General features: G+C 44.6%; 1 non-coding gene across 1 annotated transcript; it reads left to right on the forward strand.

Annotated features, from left to right (window-relative positions):
• The first annotated feature begins 6,722 nt into the window (after positions 1 to 6,722).
• On the forward strand, positions 6,723 to 6,856 carry LOC125099395 (U4 spliceosomal RNA). The gene has a single exon (XR_007127148.1). It is a non-coding gene; the product is annotated as a U4 spliceosomal RNA (small nuclear RNA).
• Positions 6,857 to 15,426: the final 8,570 nt, after the last annotated feature.

Raw genomic sequence — 15,426 nt, forward strand, 5'->3', positions numbered from 1 at the left:
TGTTTTTGTTAAGAGCAAAAGAGGTCTCTTTTGGTGTAGGTCTTCTGAATTTTGAGATCGTCCTAGTTTGATGAATTTTATAATGCCAAGTATTGGACCCCATTCTTGGGATCTTCCCTGGAATAATAAAATAATTAACTAGTATAGCTTAGGTATTGCTCTGAGTGCTTTATTCATTTAATCCTGTAATTACCCTATAAAGTAGGTTCTATTATTTTTTGCTATTTTAAAGGAAAAGGAAACTGAGACACCAAGAGATTAGATTACCCTCCCAATACCGCTTAAACTAGGATGTGGTAGAGTTAGGATTATAATCTGGTCTCTCTCATGCTCTTAACCATGACATTCAATTTCTCTGAGCCAGTGGGCACCTGAAGTTAAGCTGAGCAGTGGGCCCTACACAGCCCGCTTCCTCTCTGATGTACAAACCTTCATTTCTCCTCACTCCCATCATGGAGAGTCTCCTCCAGACCAGAGCAGCAGTTCCCTGCAAACTGTCACAACCTCACCACTCCCTCTGCCATTTTGTATTTGCCCATCAGCCACTTCTGTCCTTGAATCCCTCCCTCTCCACCCCAATTGAAATCCCACGTTACTTTCCTTCCAAAATCATTCCTAAGTCTTCTCTACCCCAGGAAGATATCCAGGTCTTACCCAATTCTTCCCATCTCCTGATTCAGATTCATTTATGGCTCTCCTTGGGATGGGGGTAGGAATGGAACACACTGAGAATTTCTAGGTGGATGACACTGGAGCTGTCACAGAGAATCTTGATCTAAGGAGGACATCCTCCGTAAGGGCCCAGGAGTCTGTTCTTCTATCGGCTCATTCACTGTGTCGTCTTGCTATGAGCATGGCACTGCGTTAGGGTTGTGAGATGCTAAGATAATAAGTTGCGGTCTTTGCCCTAGACATACTTGCAGACTAGTATTGGGTTGAGAGTACATGTACGTAAATAATTACCATACAAGGAAGTGAGTGGTCAGTGTCTCAATCCAGACATCAAGTGCTTGATGACCCTAAGATGGGAGAGATCACCTAGCTGATGACAGGAAAGGAAGGCCAAATGGCATTTGAGTTTGACTTTGAGGGGTATACTCATTTTGCAGACAAGGTTTCCAAGGCTAAGGGACACTATAAAAATAGAAATGCAGCAGGAATATTTGGGATTGGATAAAGGAATCTGTGTGAAGTAAACATGAGAAATGAGACCGGAAATTAAAGTGTGGTCAAAATGGAAAAAATCTTACATATTAGAGAGCATACTTAAAAAAAAATCATAGCTCTTAGAGAATAAAGAGGCAGGATTAAATAGTGCATGCAATCAGGAGCCTCTGTAGGTTTATAAGGTGGAGAAGGAAATAATCAAAATTAATTCTGATAGTCATGTACAAGAGTTGGGGTGTACACAGCTATTGTAGAGAACAACACGCCTTTGTAAGAAAAGGCTAGGACAGGGGGTACCAAGAGGAAAGGATGAATGTGAGAGACATTTCATTGGTAGATTGAATGAGATTTGCCATCTGACTAGATACAGGGAGGGAAGGAGTAAAAATGAGTCTAGGACAGTAACAGAAACAGGAAAGTGGGGGAAATGTAGATTTTGGTAGGTGGGGGATGGAGAAGACTGATCGTGAGATCTGTTAGAACTCAATGTGTTTGAAAAACTAAAATACCTCTAAAGAAGTTGTTAGTACACTATTTGGCATTTGGCAGAAGCTGAAGCAGCATAGGTCTGGTGGTCCCTGGCAGAGACGAATACTCAGGGCCATTAAGGTTTTGGGTCTCGGCTGCTACCTCCTACCCCAGCCAAGGGCAGGTTTACCCAAGTACAGATGTTTCCTGATCTCCTTCTCATTCAGGTAAAAGCCCACCTGGTCCACAAGCATCACTCTCTTGGGTTTCTGTCTCATTTTAAAAATGTATCTTTTCTTCCCAAGGTCAGCGTGACCTCTCTGCCACAATCCTGGACCACAGGGGGAGAAGCTTCTGGATGGAGATATGAATACCTGGCCTTTCTTCCAGTTGTCATTCATATGGTTTTTCTTAATGTTACTCACAGAATGACTTTCTAATGTATTAGAAAGAAAAGGGCTCCCAAAATTGCTTTCTATTCATGGGGTTAGGGGCAGGGCAGTTAGTTATTAACTAAATCCAAAACCCCTGCCCCTTCATCAGAAAAGTTCAGAATCAGGAATATCCATTTGCCTCTCCATTGGCATTGCTGATCCTGACACTGATTAGAATGAGTGAGAACCTTCCTCTTTGTGCTGTTGTCCCATAATAAATTAAATATGGTATTAATTTTCCAAATATGCTCCGTTGGGAGTAAATATTTAACAAATGTGCATCCTTGATGAATGTTACTCATTCCTCGGCATTCCTACAAGAGTCTTTCTGTTTTGGGCAACTTTGAGGGGAATGTCAATGGATTGTTTGGTGTTGAGGAGAAACCAGGATAGGAAAGAAAGAGGAAGGATAGAACAAAAAAACTTACTTACCTTCCTTTCAACAATAACATTTTAGAAGTAGTCATCATTCATGAGGAAAACTCACAGATATGAGTTCATTTGATCCCCAATCCATGAGGAAAAAGATCAATCCAAAAGCATTTACTGAGCATCTACTAGAAGCCAGGCAATCAAAAGCTCAGAAAACATGAAAACATATAAGACAACAAATGAGACCCATAAAGAGCCCATGTTCTCAGTAGGGAAGACAGACATGTAATAAAAAAGTAAGATCCTGGGACATACATAAAATAGTCCAAGGGGCGCCTGGGTGGCTCAGTGGGTTGGGTCTCTGCCTTTGGCTTGGGTCATGGTCTCGGGGTCCTGAGATCAAGCCCCACGTCGGGCTCTCTGCCTGGCGGGGAGCCTGCTTCCTCCTCTGTCTCTGTCTGCCTCTCTGCCTACTTGTGATCTCTCTCTGTCAAATAAATAAATAAAATCTTAAAAAAAAAAAGTCTAAGTATGTACAAGGTTTAGAACCAGGACAAAGACTCACCTCTAAGTGTAGTCCACAGAGGATGGAATTCTTAGCAAGATTTTTTTTTAAAGACTTTATTTATTTATTTGACAGAGATCACAAGTAGGCACAGGGGCAAACAGAGAGAAAGAGGGGGAAGCAGGCTCCCTGCTGAGCAGAGAGCCTGATATGGGGCTCGATCCATGGACCCTGGGATCATGACCTGAACTGAAGGCAGAGGCTGTAACCCACTGAGCCACCCAAGCACCCCACTTAGCAAGATTCTGAAAACAGAAAAGAGCAATTAGAGGAAATTCCAGGCAGAATACAAATAGAAAAAAAAAAAAAAAGAGAGAGAGAGAAAAAAAAAAAGAGAGAAAAAAAAAAAAAGAAAAAAAAAGAGAAAAAAAAAAAGAATACAAATAGATGCTAGGTCATTTAACAGCATGGTATGGCTATAGAATTATGAGGAGTCTTGTCTTGCTGGTGAAAAAAATTGGGTGGAAATGCTTCTGGATAGGTAAGAAGGTCAGGTGGTCTCCAGAAAAGATAGCCAGGAGCTAACCATAATCCCACAAAGTACCTTGTAGGCCACTAAACAGCTTGACTTTTTCCTAAAGGTTAAAAAAAGTCAATAAGAGATTCTTAAAAAGAACCTGACTCTACATCTGTAAGTTCTAGGAGAAAAATATAAGTTCAGTTTGGGACATGTTGAATTTGAAGTTCCTATCTAAATTAGTTAAATTTAAATATATATAAATTAAAACAGCCAGTTGGAACATATGGGGTTGGAACTGAGGGGATGGTTTGGGGAGGAGATACAGATGGGGGCATCAGCACATAGGTGGCAGCTGACGCCAGTGTAGAGATGAGATCCCCTAAGGAGAACAAGTGGACTCAAAGGCAGAGCTCAGGACAGTACCTGGGGAATATCAGCTTTCAAAATGTAGCTGAGAAAGGTAGAGAAAGAGAGGCTTAAGAGAGATCAAGAAGGAATGTCCTAAGTATTAGAAGATGACATAGAGTGGTGTCAGGAAAATCAAGGCATATTTCAAGAACAGGTGTGATCATCAGAGTTGACTGTAGAGAGGTCAAGCAAATTATGGACTGGAAAGAGTCCCCTGGATTTATCAGATGTAAGAATATATCAGTAGAAGAGTCAGTCTCAGTGAAGGGCTGGTGGGTGAAAGCCAGAATGAAAGATGAGAGCATGGAGGTAACAACTGAAGTCTACTTTTTTTAAAAACTATAACTGTAAAGATAAGTGGAGATGGGGGAAACATTGAATCAAGAGAGTTATTTGTTTAAGCTATGAGAGACTCAAGCATGTCTGTGCAACAGTAGGAAGGAGCCATTCTGAAAAGGGAAGATACAAGAAAGAGAAGCTCTTTGAAGGAATAAGTTTCCTGGTCCCCAAGAAGGCAAGGGAGTGTGGATTGGGATAAGACTCAAGAGTATAGAAGTTGTGGCCTTGGGCAAGAGGAAGGTCAGGTCTTCTTCCTAGGGAGGTGGGAAAGGGGAAAGGCCATTAATAAGACAAGTAGTGGAAGTGGAGGGAGAAACAAGAAAGAAAATGAAATTGATTGTTTTGAGGCTAACAGGAGCTTATTGGAGGAAATCAGATTACAACTTTTTGACCCGGCATCACTGTGATGGGAATCTCTGTACATCAAGAGCAGTCCAAGTTCTGGCCAGTAGCCCACACATATAACAAAGCCAAACCCTGCGGTCAAAGAATATGGATAATTCTTAGAGGTGGTATGAAGAAGATATTGCCAATAATGGAGAAGTGTTTCAAAAGGGAAGCACAAATGACTTCCAAGTTGAAGCTGGTTTAGCAATCATTGTGTAGGTGGACACATCTCCTGACTCCTCCCTAATTTCCTGTAGGGCTTAGTTAAAAATTTACCCTGGTTAAACATGCTACCCCAAAAGCCATCTGGGCACAATCTAATACTTCATGGATGGATAATGGAAAATATCCCACCATATATTGCAGCTGGCTCTTGGCCCTAACAGATCTCCCATTCCCCGTGGAGGCCCTGCATAGAGATCAAGTCTAGAATCAAATAATGAGAAATGAATTAGGCACAACCAGGGGATGTTTCAATTTATATTGGTTTCCCTCTCCAAATTAAGGGGAGGGTAGTTCTGCATCTTCCTGGAAACTAACTGCACCAATTCCAAGCCAGTGAAGGTGAAGTTTGACTTTGCTGCCCTTAACTTCTTTCATCTTTTTTCTTTTTTTGGCAGCTAGACCCTCTTCTCTCCTTCAGTCATAATACCTCCTGATCTTACCCTTCATCTGCCATAAAACTCACTTTCAGTATAGGATCTGAAATTTCATTAGTCATTCACACATTAGTATAAACCTAAGGAACTCTGTTTGCTCTCTAGGGGGCATGGTCACACAAAGACTTCTTTTTTAATTGTAATAAAAGCTTTGATCTCTGTTAGAAGTGTTGGACTTAGGGAAGCATGAGAGAGATAGCTTTGGGGACAGAACCTTCTTAGCACATGATAAGTCTTCTATGTCTATGCATGTATCTGTAGCTTCAACATGTAGTGGGCTAAATGGAAGTCACTGGGGTCACCCACACCCCAGTGAAAACCATGAAGACTCAGGCCCTGGGACCACTGCCCTTGTTCTATCCTCCTAAATCTTCCAGAACAAGGGCAGGGCACCCAGGCTCTTGTCTCGGGTGACAGCTCAGCAATGGCCAGAGCTTTTGAAGACTTTTCTCTCTGGCATTCTGCTCATTTTCATTCTTCATAGTTCTTTGTCAATGGATAATGGATATAATATAGCATAAATACTGGGAGCCAAATGTAGCAAAAACACAGCCTCATCTTACTGCCTTCTCCCAAACCCTGATGACCATGCTTTTCTTCTGCCCCCTTATGGAAGTCAGTGCAGTTGGATGGCCCTTGTTCTTTAACTGTACCCAGCATCTCTGGATGCCCACCATTCAGGTGCTGGGGCAGTGACTGTAGCTGGGCTGTTTCATTCCAGCTTCATCTTCAGGGAAGCAACTGTGTCTTAGAAAAGTCCCATATTTCTAACCTTGTTCCATGCATACTTCTAGAGCAAAGGATGAAAAATTGGAGCTGACACCATGTGGATTATTTATATGGATAAAATCCCACTAGGCTGCTCATGATGTACAGTAAATACTTACCATTCTGTTAGTCTGGCCCTAGGAAAACCAGTTGCATTTGACACAATAATCAGTTGACCCTGAGAACATGGTTCCTTTAAAATTTTCAGGCTGTAGTGGAGAGACTGTAGTGGAAAGACCTCTGGGTCCAGCCCATAGGATGCTGTGACTCAGTCCCTAGGATAAAGGTTTCACCAAACATCAGAAGTAGAATCATGGTTAGAATGAAACTACTTCATCCCTAAATATTACTGGTTTCTCTGTTCTTAAAAGGGACTCCAGCACTAGGAAAACCAAGAACGATAGGGAGCTTGTGCCCAAAGCAGAGAACCAAGGGAAAGATACTTATACAGCAAAATTTTTTGAGTATTAATTTCCTCATTATATAAGCAACATAAATGATAAATGTCCACTGAGGAAATTTTGGAAATGAAGAAAGACATGATTCCACCTACCCATAGCATTAGGGTATAAATCCTACAAGTCCTTTGTATATTTAACAAAATGGAAGTGTATCACATGTAGATTTATGACTTGGTTTTTGTACTTTACAATATACCATGAATGTAGCTCGTCTAATCAGAAAGTCTCAAACTCAGCTTTGCGCAGTGGCAGTATTGTAGCCAATGAGGTTTATCCGAGGCGCGATTATTGCTAATTGAAAACTTTTCCCAGAAAGTCTCAAACTCATCAGGGTATAAACATGGAATATTTTTACTTTTCTAATCATTGTTGCTACTGTGCTCTGTCAAATTTCCTCCTCCCACTGGGGAGAAGACACCCCTGACAACAGTTCAATCTGATTCCGTATCTTGCAGTCATCTGCAGTTATTAAAACACTTTCATTTTGGTTATTAAGCCTAGTATTTCCCATTTAAAAATTTTTAATCTCATGTTTGATTGATTCAAACCTCTCTTTAGATCTCCTCTCCCCAAGGGGTTGACTAGACTTGCAGTTTGTACTGGAAAGGACAGAGGGGGCAGAGGGCATAGTCTGTTTTTTTTCATGTATCCCCTCCCTTCCCTGCCTTGGCCCCTCCTGTATAGGGATGTGCAGGGAAGAAAAGGGACTGCAAGTCATGGGACTGCAAGTCGCTCCCCCTTCCTGTTGGCCTGTTGGTTGGCACCACTGTTCTAGATCTTTGTCACTGGTCTATATAGATGACTGGGGACTCAACAAGTCTTATGGATGAGGTGGCTGTCCCCATGGTACTCCTTTTTACCTCCTACCTCAGCTTACTTACTATGCTCGTATACCTCCCATGGCCTTCCATGGTCTCCCATGTGGGCCCTGAATGTCTGGCCCTAAACTATCTCCCAAATTCAAGGAGCTAGTTCTTGTCCCCTCATCATTTATAAACATCATGGATAGGTCCTCAACATTTATAAGTCATCCTTTTGGGAACTACCCACCCCCCTTTTTAGCTTGAAGATGATACATTGCATTTTCTCCATCTCTTCTTCCATGGACACATTAAGAGAGGATATACTCTTCACAAACACTATACTCTCTAAAAAGGTGCTTTATTTTATATCTCCATGATAAAAAGCCAATAAATCAGTTCTACTTTTCTTGATATTTAATTATTTTGTTTTCAATCACTCTCTTTCAATTGCTGTAAGCTACACTGTTCTCAAGGCTCTATCAGTACCATCCTATTATGATGGTAATTTGCAACATCTTTTCATGGCTGTGCTTCATTCCATCATATGGATCATAATATTGTCAAAAATCCAGTTGCCTCTATTTTTATATTATAAACAGTGCTGTAATGAACATCTTTGTTCATATTTTATATCATTTTCTTAGGATTATAGCTAACAATTGCTAAGCACATATTATGTGCTGGCATTTTGTTAAGGACTTTATAAGCTTTATATTATTTTGTCCTCATAGGATATAGGTACTATAGCTAGATTGAGAGACATACAGAGTTCATTCATTTATGTGACAATAATATCGAGCTCCTACAAATGTCAGGCACTGTTCCCAGTGTTCTCATTCATTTCTACTTGCCCTGACCATGGTGCACTGCCCCAGCCACATGGGAGTAGTGGCTGCATAGAAGCAGAGAAGGGCAACCTCCCCATGCAGGCCGGGTAAATTCCTAGGACGCCAACACACTAGACTCAGGCCCCAGGTTCTCCCTTTTTTCCAAGAACAGAGTAAAAAGTATGGGCTATGTCACTAGTCATCAGGACGAGGTCCAGGGCCTCCTTGTGTTGTGTCAGGGCCCTTGAAGAGTCAGAGAAGTATAAGCATTCTCCAAGGTCCTGAAAATAGCAGCAATCTCTGTTCATGCACAAAAAAGGATTAATGACCCTGTGTTTGGTCATCACTCAATCTTCCAAAGGGTCAGCAAGACAAATCTTTAGCCAGAGGTAGAGCTTTATTTTTAGATAGAGAAGGATCAGGATAGAGCTTTATCTCCCAATCACTGTTTAAGTGAAGAAGGAAACTGAGTTTTGAATTTCCCTCCTCTCTCTTGTCCCTAGGACAAGATGATCTGAAGCTGTAGACTAAGTGGCACCTGTGTCATCGGAGGTGTGACCCATAGTTCCTGGGGGAGTGTGCGTGGGAAACGGCCTTTAGGGCATCTGAATCCTTGGAAGTCTGGTTAGTGTCGGGTTGGTCACAGGTGTGGCTGAGGGGAGACAGAGTGGGAGGAATGGAATATGTCGTAGATGTTGTGGGTGATCTCTTTCCTCTCTACCCAACACCAATGGAAAGCAGCAAGATTGGGATAAAAAGCATATGTCATAGTAGTTAAAACTTGGGTTTATAGTCCTATCGCCTCAAATTTGAATTTCACACCCCCTCTGCATATCACTTAGACTTGGATGTGGCTCTAAGGAAGAGAAAACAGAATGACCATGGGTTAATTGGGGTTAATTTTTACTCACCTAAGTCCAGAGGGAGGTGGTGCTAGGCTGCTGAACCCCCTCAGGAATGTCCTTTGGTTCCTTCCATCTTCCTGATTTGGCTTCTTAACACACAGTTTTCATTCTTGGGTTTGCAAAGTAGAAGCTGCAACTCCAGCCTTCACGTCCATGTTTCCAGCAGGAAGAATGGGTGAGGGCATGTCTCTTTAGCAACTGCTTCTGGGAGATTCACCTAGGAACTTTGACTTACAGCTTATGGACCAGACTCTCCCATTGCAAGGGAAAGTAGGAAAGATGACATTCTAGCTTTCTACTTTCATAGAGGAAGGCAAGGGAGAAGCTGGTTGTAAATGCCTCATTATCAGCGTGACCTATAGCATCACTTCTGTTCATGCATCTGTAAAATAGGACCATGTTGTCGATCTCATACGGTTGTTTTGAGGGATTAATTGAGATAATGCATGATAAGTCCTTATTGCAGTTTCTGGCATGTCATAAGCTCTCTACAAACTTTTAAAAGAAAGAAGCAGCATGCTAGACCTTTGTTCATAGAGCACGGAGAGAAAGAAATATACAATTCAGAATGGGGTCATAGCCTCTCACTGTAGAATTTCTCACCTAGCTGAGAACTCAGCTGAATTCTGGGAATTTGTATTGATAACATCTCCTGATGACAACTGGCAAGGTTCAAGAGGCTACCAGCAATGCCAGTCCTCCAGCAGTGATATATTCAACACAGAAAGAATATTTAAGAATGCGCCATATTCAGTATGATGTTTGAGACAATCTACCTTACCATCATAATTGTGTCCCTGAAAAGCTGTGATCAAAGAGAAATTTGGTAAATACCTTTGAATGGGAATTGGTGGGTTTGGATATGTAACCTTGTTCTGCCATTTATGATCAGTGTGACCTTGGGGTAAACCTCATAGGACTTCAGTTTATCCATCCATCAACTGGGGATAGGATGACTCTCACCCACCACAGTTTTGGAGATCAAATGGCACACTATATGCATAAAGCCTTTGGAAAGTGTAGGTATACAAATAAAATGCCAGCTTTAAGATGTGGGGGTGGCAGGCGGGTGCTGAAGAGGAGAAGGGGGAGGTCTCTGTGAGAGACTCTTTTCCCTGGTAATACGTTCATTGGAAGGGATCCAACCACTCCCATTTCCTCCAGATGTGGGGACATGGGCCCACATCAGGCAAAATGCCCAATGGACAGTTTGTGTCTCCCCCCACCCCCCCACCCCCCCCATGCTGTGACCACCCCTGCTGCCAGGACATTTATGCCCTGCACTTCCCTGTGGCATATCAGACCCAGCTCTGTTCCCTTCCCCTGCCCCCCACAACAGGGGACAAGCAGGCTACAGCACAGGCAAGAGAAGCTGATCTTGCTTGGCCCCAGCATGGGCTGGTTGCTCTGCTGAGTGCTCTGAGTTTAGATTTCAATACCTGCTTTTCAGATACAGATTTTAGACACACACATACACACACACACATATATATTTTTAAATGAGCCTCAAAAAGGCTGAACAGCTCGCCCACGGATACAGAGCTAGGGAGTGGCCAGAGCAGGTGTGACGTCTAGCTCTTTAGCTAAAGAGAGCCATAGGACATCAAGTGGGGGATGGTTATCTCCCAGCGGTGTCCTTTTTAGAGATGAAGGGTTAGAGCAGGGAGGGGACGTGCCCAAGGTCACACAATGGTCTCTGCAGGGCCAGCACTGGATAGCAGATCTCTAAGTGGGCATACCGATCCTTCTTCTGCTGTAGGAACATGCCACTCTGACGCTGGGCTCTCAGACCCCCGCTGCAGGGTGGGAATGGGGTCTCGGGGCAGCGGGGCTGAAACCAGACCAGGAGGCCCTGCAGCAGGGGCTGCTGGTTCCCGCTGAACTGAATATTGACACAGCCTCTACTGTTCCCCTTGAAAAATAACCTCAGAAGGCGGCCTTACCAAGCCTGGCTTCAGCTTTTGGTGAGGATCTGGGGGGAGGAGGGGGAGAGAGGGGGAGTAGAAGAGAAATGGAAAATGAGAGAGAGCAAAACAAGGCAAGGAAAAAAAAAAATCGATGCCTCATTGCGAGCAGGTGGGAGCTGCGGTTGTGATGAATATTTACCGTGCAGTGGTCTAATGATTTTAGAAATGTTTTTCCGACTGTACTGAGCGCTTGTGGGATTGTTTTTCAAGAAATAAAATACATTAAAGCTCAGTCATTAAGAGCTTACAGGAGGAGGGAGTGCAGGTTCCAAGCCCATTAGCACACCCTGTAGTTAAGTAAGGGCCTCATTCCTAATGCATTTTTAATTTATTCTGTTTTGTAAAATCAAACTTTAAACTGCTCCTGGTACCATCAAATCTGTAGTCATCTTCCGAGCTTGTCCCCAGCCACGGAGCTCTAGTGAGAAACACGGTGGCCACGGATGAGCCCACGTCCAAGCGCTCTCCAGCCCTAAGCTTCTCGGTGGTTCCACCCAGCTCAGCTCCTTGCAAAAGCCCTGCCCCGTCCCCCAGCCCCGAGGGGCTGGCTGCTGGACCTGGGAGGGGAGGGCTTCAGGCTGAAGCTGGAGCCCGTGCTTCCATCTCGGGAAAATCTGTGGGCATAAGAAGAAAGCAAGGCGTTCCCTGGGACAGGGAGACAGGGGATTCGCCTTCTCTGAGGACTTCGGAGACCCAAGACAGCCTCCCTGCCTGAGTTAGGGAGAGGGGCGGGGCATGAGCCCCAGAAGCCTGAAATGCAATAGCTCATGAAATCCTCTCACCAGCCCCAGGAAATAGGCATTCGCTTCCTTACAGATGAGAGAACATGGCTCAGAAGGGCCAGGCCCCTTGCTCAGTGTCAGGCAGGCTGATCACAGGTAACAGGGCTCAGTTTCTGGTGCAGGGGAGGCTGGAGCCCGAGCCAGGCTGCGGGGAGGCCAGGACAAGGGATAATAAGACGGCCTGCGAGGACGTTTTGCCAACACGGCTCCTAGAGACAATCTTGAACTGAATCTAAAACATGCTTGGCCTCCTAAAGAGGCCCCAAAAGCTACTTGCCTGAGGTACAGTTTGCCCAGACGATTTGGACTCTCTCCTTTTTATCTTCCTTCCCTCCCTAGTTTCTTTCTATAAATCTGCCCCTTCTTTCCTTCAGGCCTCTGCTCAAACGTCGCCTTCTCGGAGAGCTCTCCCCTGATCACTTGCACAAAAGAGCCCCCCTCCCAGCCCCCCAGATTCTCTATCTCCTTCTCCTGCTGTAGGTTTCTCCACGGCACTTTTCCCACCAGACAAAGCATATCTTTACTTGTTTACTGGCTTATTTTCATTCTCTCCGACTGGACTGTAAGCTCGGCATGGACAAGGATTTCATCTTTTTGGCTTCGTCTTGAACAGTGTCTAGAATAGAAGATGCTCAGTAAATAGCTTCTAAATGAATCAGTGAACTTCTGAACTCTGGAGACCCGCCTCTCTCTAACTACAATCAGCCAGTCGCAGTTCCTGAGTGACGTTTACTTCTCTTCGCAGCTTGAGAAGGTCGTATACAAGAAATTGCTATTTCTGAGGACAGACGCCCTGAAGGTAGAGTTCCAGAGTCTCTGGATCCATGAGATGCCGCAGAGATTAGTCAAACGAATCCTCTCATTTTAGAGATGTGTCAGCTGCCCAGAGAGGTAAAGTGATGTGCCCGAAGTCACACAGCTTGTCACCTTAGGTCTCCAGAGGCCCAATCTGATTCTCCTTTTACACACCAGGCATACTGTCACTGAGATCAAGATTCTAATGTCTGACGGCTTCTGAGGCATTTTTGGAGATCTGTACATCATCCTGTCTTTGTGGGAAGCCTGGCTCGGTTCCACGGTCGAGCTAGGTTATCAGGCTAGGATGGGTGGGGGGCAGAGACATTTGCTGTCCCAAGCAGAGAGATCCAGCCAATGTGGCTGGATGTTAGTGCTCCCAAAAAGAGCCCACACACCTGGCCAGCTGGGACCACAGGTGCAAGAGGAAGCTGCCTCCTTGGCATGACTTCTGACGCTCTGGGGAGGACTGCGGACCCCCATATCTGCTTTTCCACAAAGCCTGAAGGTCCTTGAACAGAATGCCAAGCCTGTCACAACCACGATGAGAGAAAAGCAAGTCTTCTGGCACAAGGAAGATCACAGGAACCTGAAATCACTCAGAGGGAGAAATTACTGGTCAGAGATCACATACTGATTCCTTCGGAACTGACAGGTAAGCACGTTGAAGGTGCAAGGCGGGAAGATGCTTCTCTCCCACGGCATCCCTGTTGGGCCCTCCAGGTCTGCAATGCTTCCTCCCCTGCCTCTCCAGATAGGGTCACCCCTCATTGTCTTATCCCCACCTTCGACTCCCAACTTGGCAATCGGGAGACATCTGGCTACCTAGAGGAGTCACTTCTCTGGGAAGAGATTTCTGGACGTGCCATTACCTGTGAGGAATGAGCACCTTTATTAAAAATCTACCTATATCCACGCTGGTGGCTGCTTTTAGGTGGTTTTTCAACCACAGAGGACCACGGAGACTGTTGCCATTCATGGAGGAGCAACCCTAGGTTCAGAATCGTTCATAAGCTTGAGCAGGGGACACAGACCCAGCCAAGCCGGGCAGCTCTGACCCTTGAGCAAAAGGACTGCTTTTTTGACCAAAGGGACCATCCGTCTCACTCACTGCGGGGGGTGGGGGGGGCAGGGTGCTGGCCCAGCAGAGCCAGCTCATCCTGGAGTGCCTGTTGGGGAATCATCCCTGCAAACAGCCTCCCAGGACCCCATCCGTAGGCCACTGGCAGGGCTACTGCCAAGAAGTCTTTGAAGCAAAAGCAGCTCCTGTGCCCAGCTTGTTCCTGTCGTGGTGATTCATGAGGCCAGCTTAGGGCCCGACATAACCGCCCTCTGATCTGGGAAAGATGCATACTAATGGGTCACATTACCAGGCCTAACTTAATTGTGTTTTTAATCTTCATTACTGGAAAGAAAGCAGTGGACAGACCTTCAGGGATTCTTTTCCTCACACCAGGAAATGAACACAGACCTCGGCAGGGCCACATCCCATGCCTGGTGGCCTCCGTCCCTCTCTCTGTCCTCACTGGGACATTTCTCCTAGGATAAGGCAAAGAGCTTCCTCCTCACCTTCCGTGAAAAAATCTTTTCTATTTCACTCGATAGCCCTCCCTCCTCTCCTACCTCTGGTATTTTTCAGCTTGGCTCGCACTTTATTTTCAGGATACCAATACCAACAAATCACTTTTGCTTATTTCCATGGCAACTTGCTGCACACAAGTGTGTCGAGAAAATAACCCACAAGTGCATGATGTTGGTGGTAATTGGGTGAGGGAAATGGCTCCACCAGCAGTCAGCTCTGGGACCTGTGCAGGCCTGCTGGGGAATGCGGGCTTTTAGAAAGTCGGGCCCTTGGGCTCAGGAATAGCCTTATAAGTTCAATTACTGTACCAGAGGAAGAAAATCATAAATTTGGGAAAATGCAGCTTCCAGCAGAGACAACTGGGGCAGACTAACTGAAGGATATAGTATAAGAAGGAGTGAGGAATTGCTGAGGTATAGTAGGGAGGAGGTATGAGAAGCTGGGGTACTCGATGAGATCAAAAAGAAAGTCCTTGATGAACCCCGCTCGAATTGGGGAGCAATAACAGAACACCCAGGTCAGGCGAGTCCATCACTAAATCAGCTTGTCTGGTTTTCTGCCTCAGTGTGATGGTACCTGCAACTCAGAACAATCAGCGGGACTCCCCTCTACCCTGGGAGAGTAGTGAGGAGCGAGATCTTTTGGGATAACAAGAAACTATTCGCTGTTTTTCGTATAATGAAATGAAGGCCTGCAGAGATAAAGTGATTTGTATTTTATAGAACTTTCCTATGGCAACAATGGACCTGGGGTCTGGGTTTCTGAACTTTAAGTTAAGATAACATTTAATAAATGCATCCAGCCATCCATCTATCCATCCATCCACTCATCCCTCCTTCCCTCCTTCCATCCATTCAGCATCCATCATCCATCCATCCATCCATCCATTCACCCACTCATCCCTCCTTCCCTCTTTCCATCCATCCAACCATCTATCCATTTGTCCATCCATCCAACCATCTATCCATTTGTCCATCCATCCAGCAATCCTTTCCTAAACTTAAAGAGCTAGAGATCTAATGTACCCTGAACCAGGATTTCTGATTAGATGGTCGTTACTTTATAATTGACACTAAATTACATTCATAATCTCCTGGCCACTTTTTCCATATAAGCCCAGGGCACCTCCCAAAAGGACCTTCTACCCATAAAATGATGAATGGATAACCAAAGGTGATATATCCATATTATGGAATATTATTTGGTCATAAAAAGGAATGGAGTACTGAAACATGCTACAGTAAGAATGAACCTTGAAGACTTGAAGACATTACACT

This window comes from Lutra lutra, chromosome 4 (genome assembly GCF_902655055.1).
Source record: "Lutra lutra chromosome 4, mLutLut1.2, whole genome shotgun sequence".
Lineage (NCBI taxonomy): Eukaryota > Metazoa > Chordata > Mammalia > Carnivora > Mustelidae > Lutra > Lutra lutra.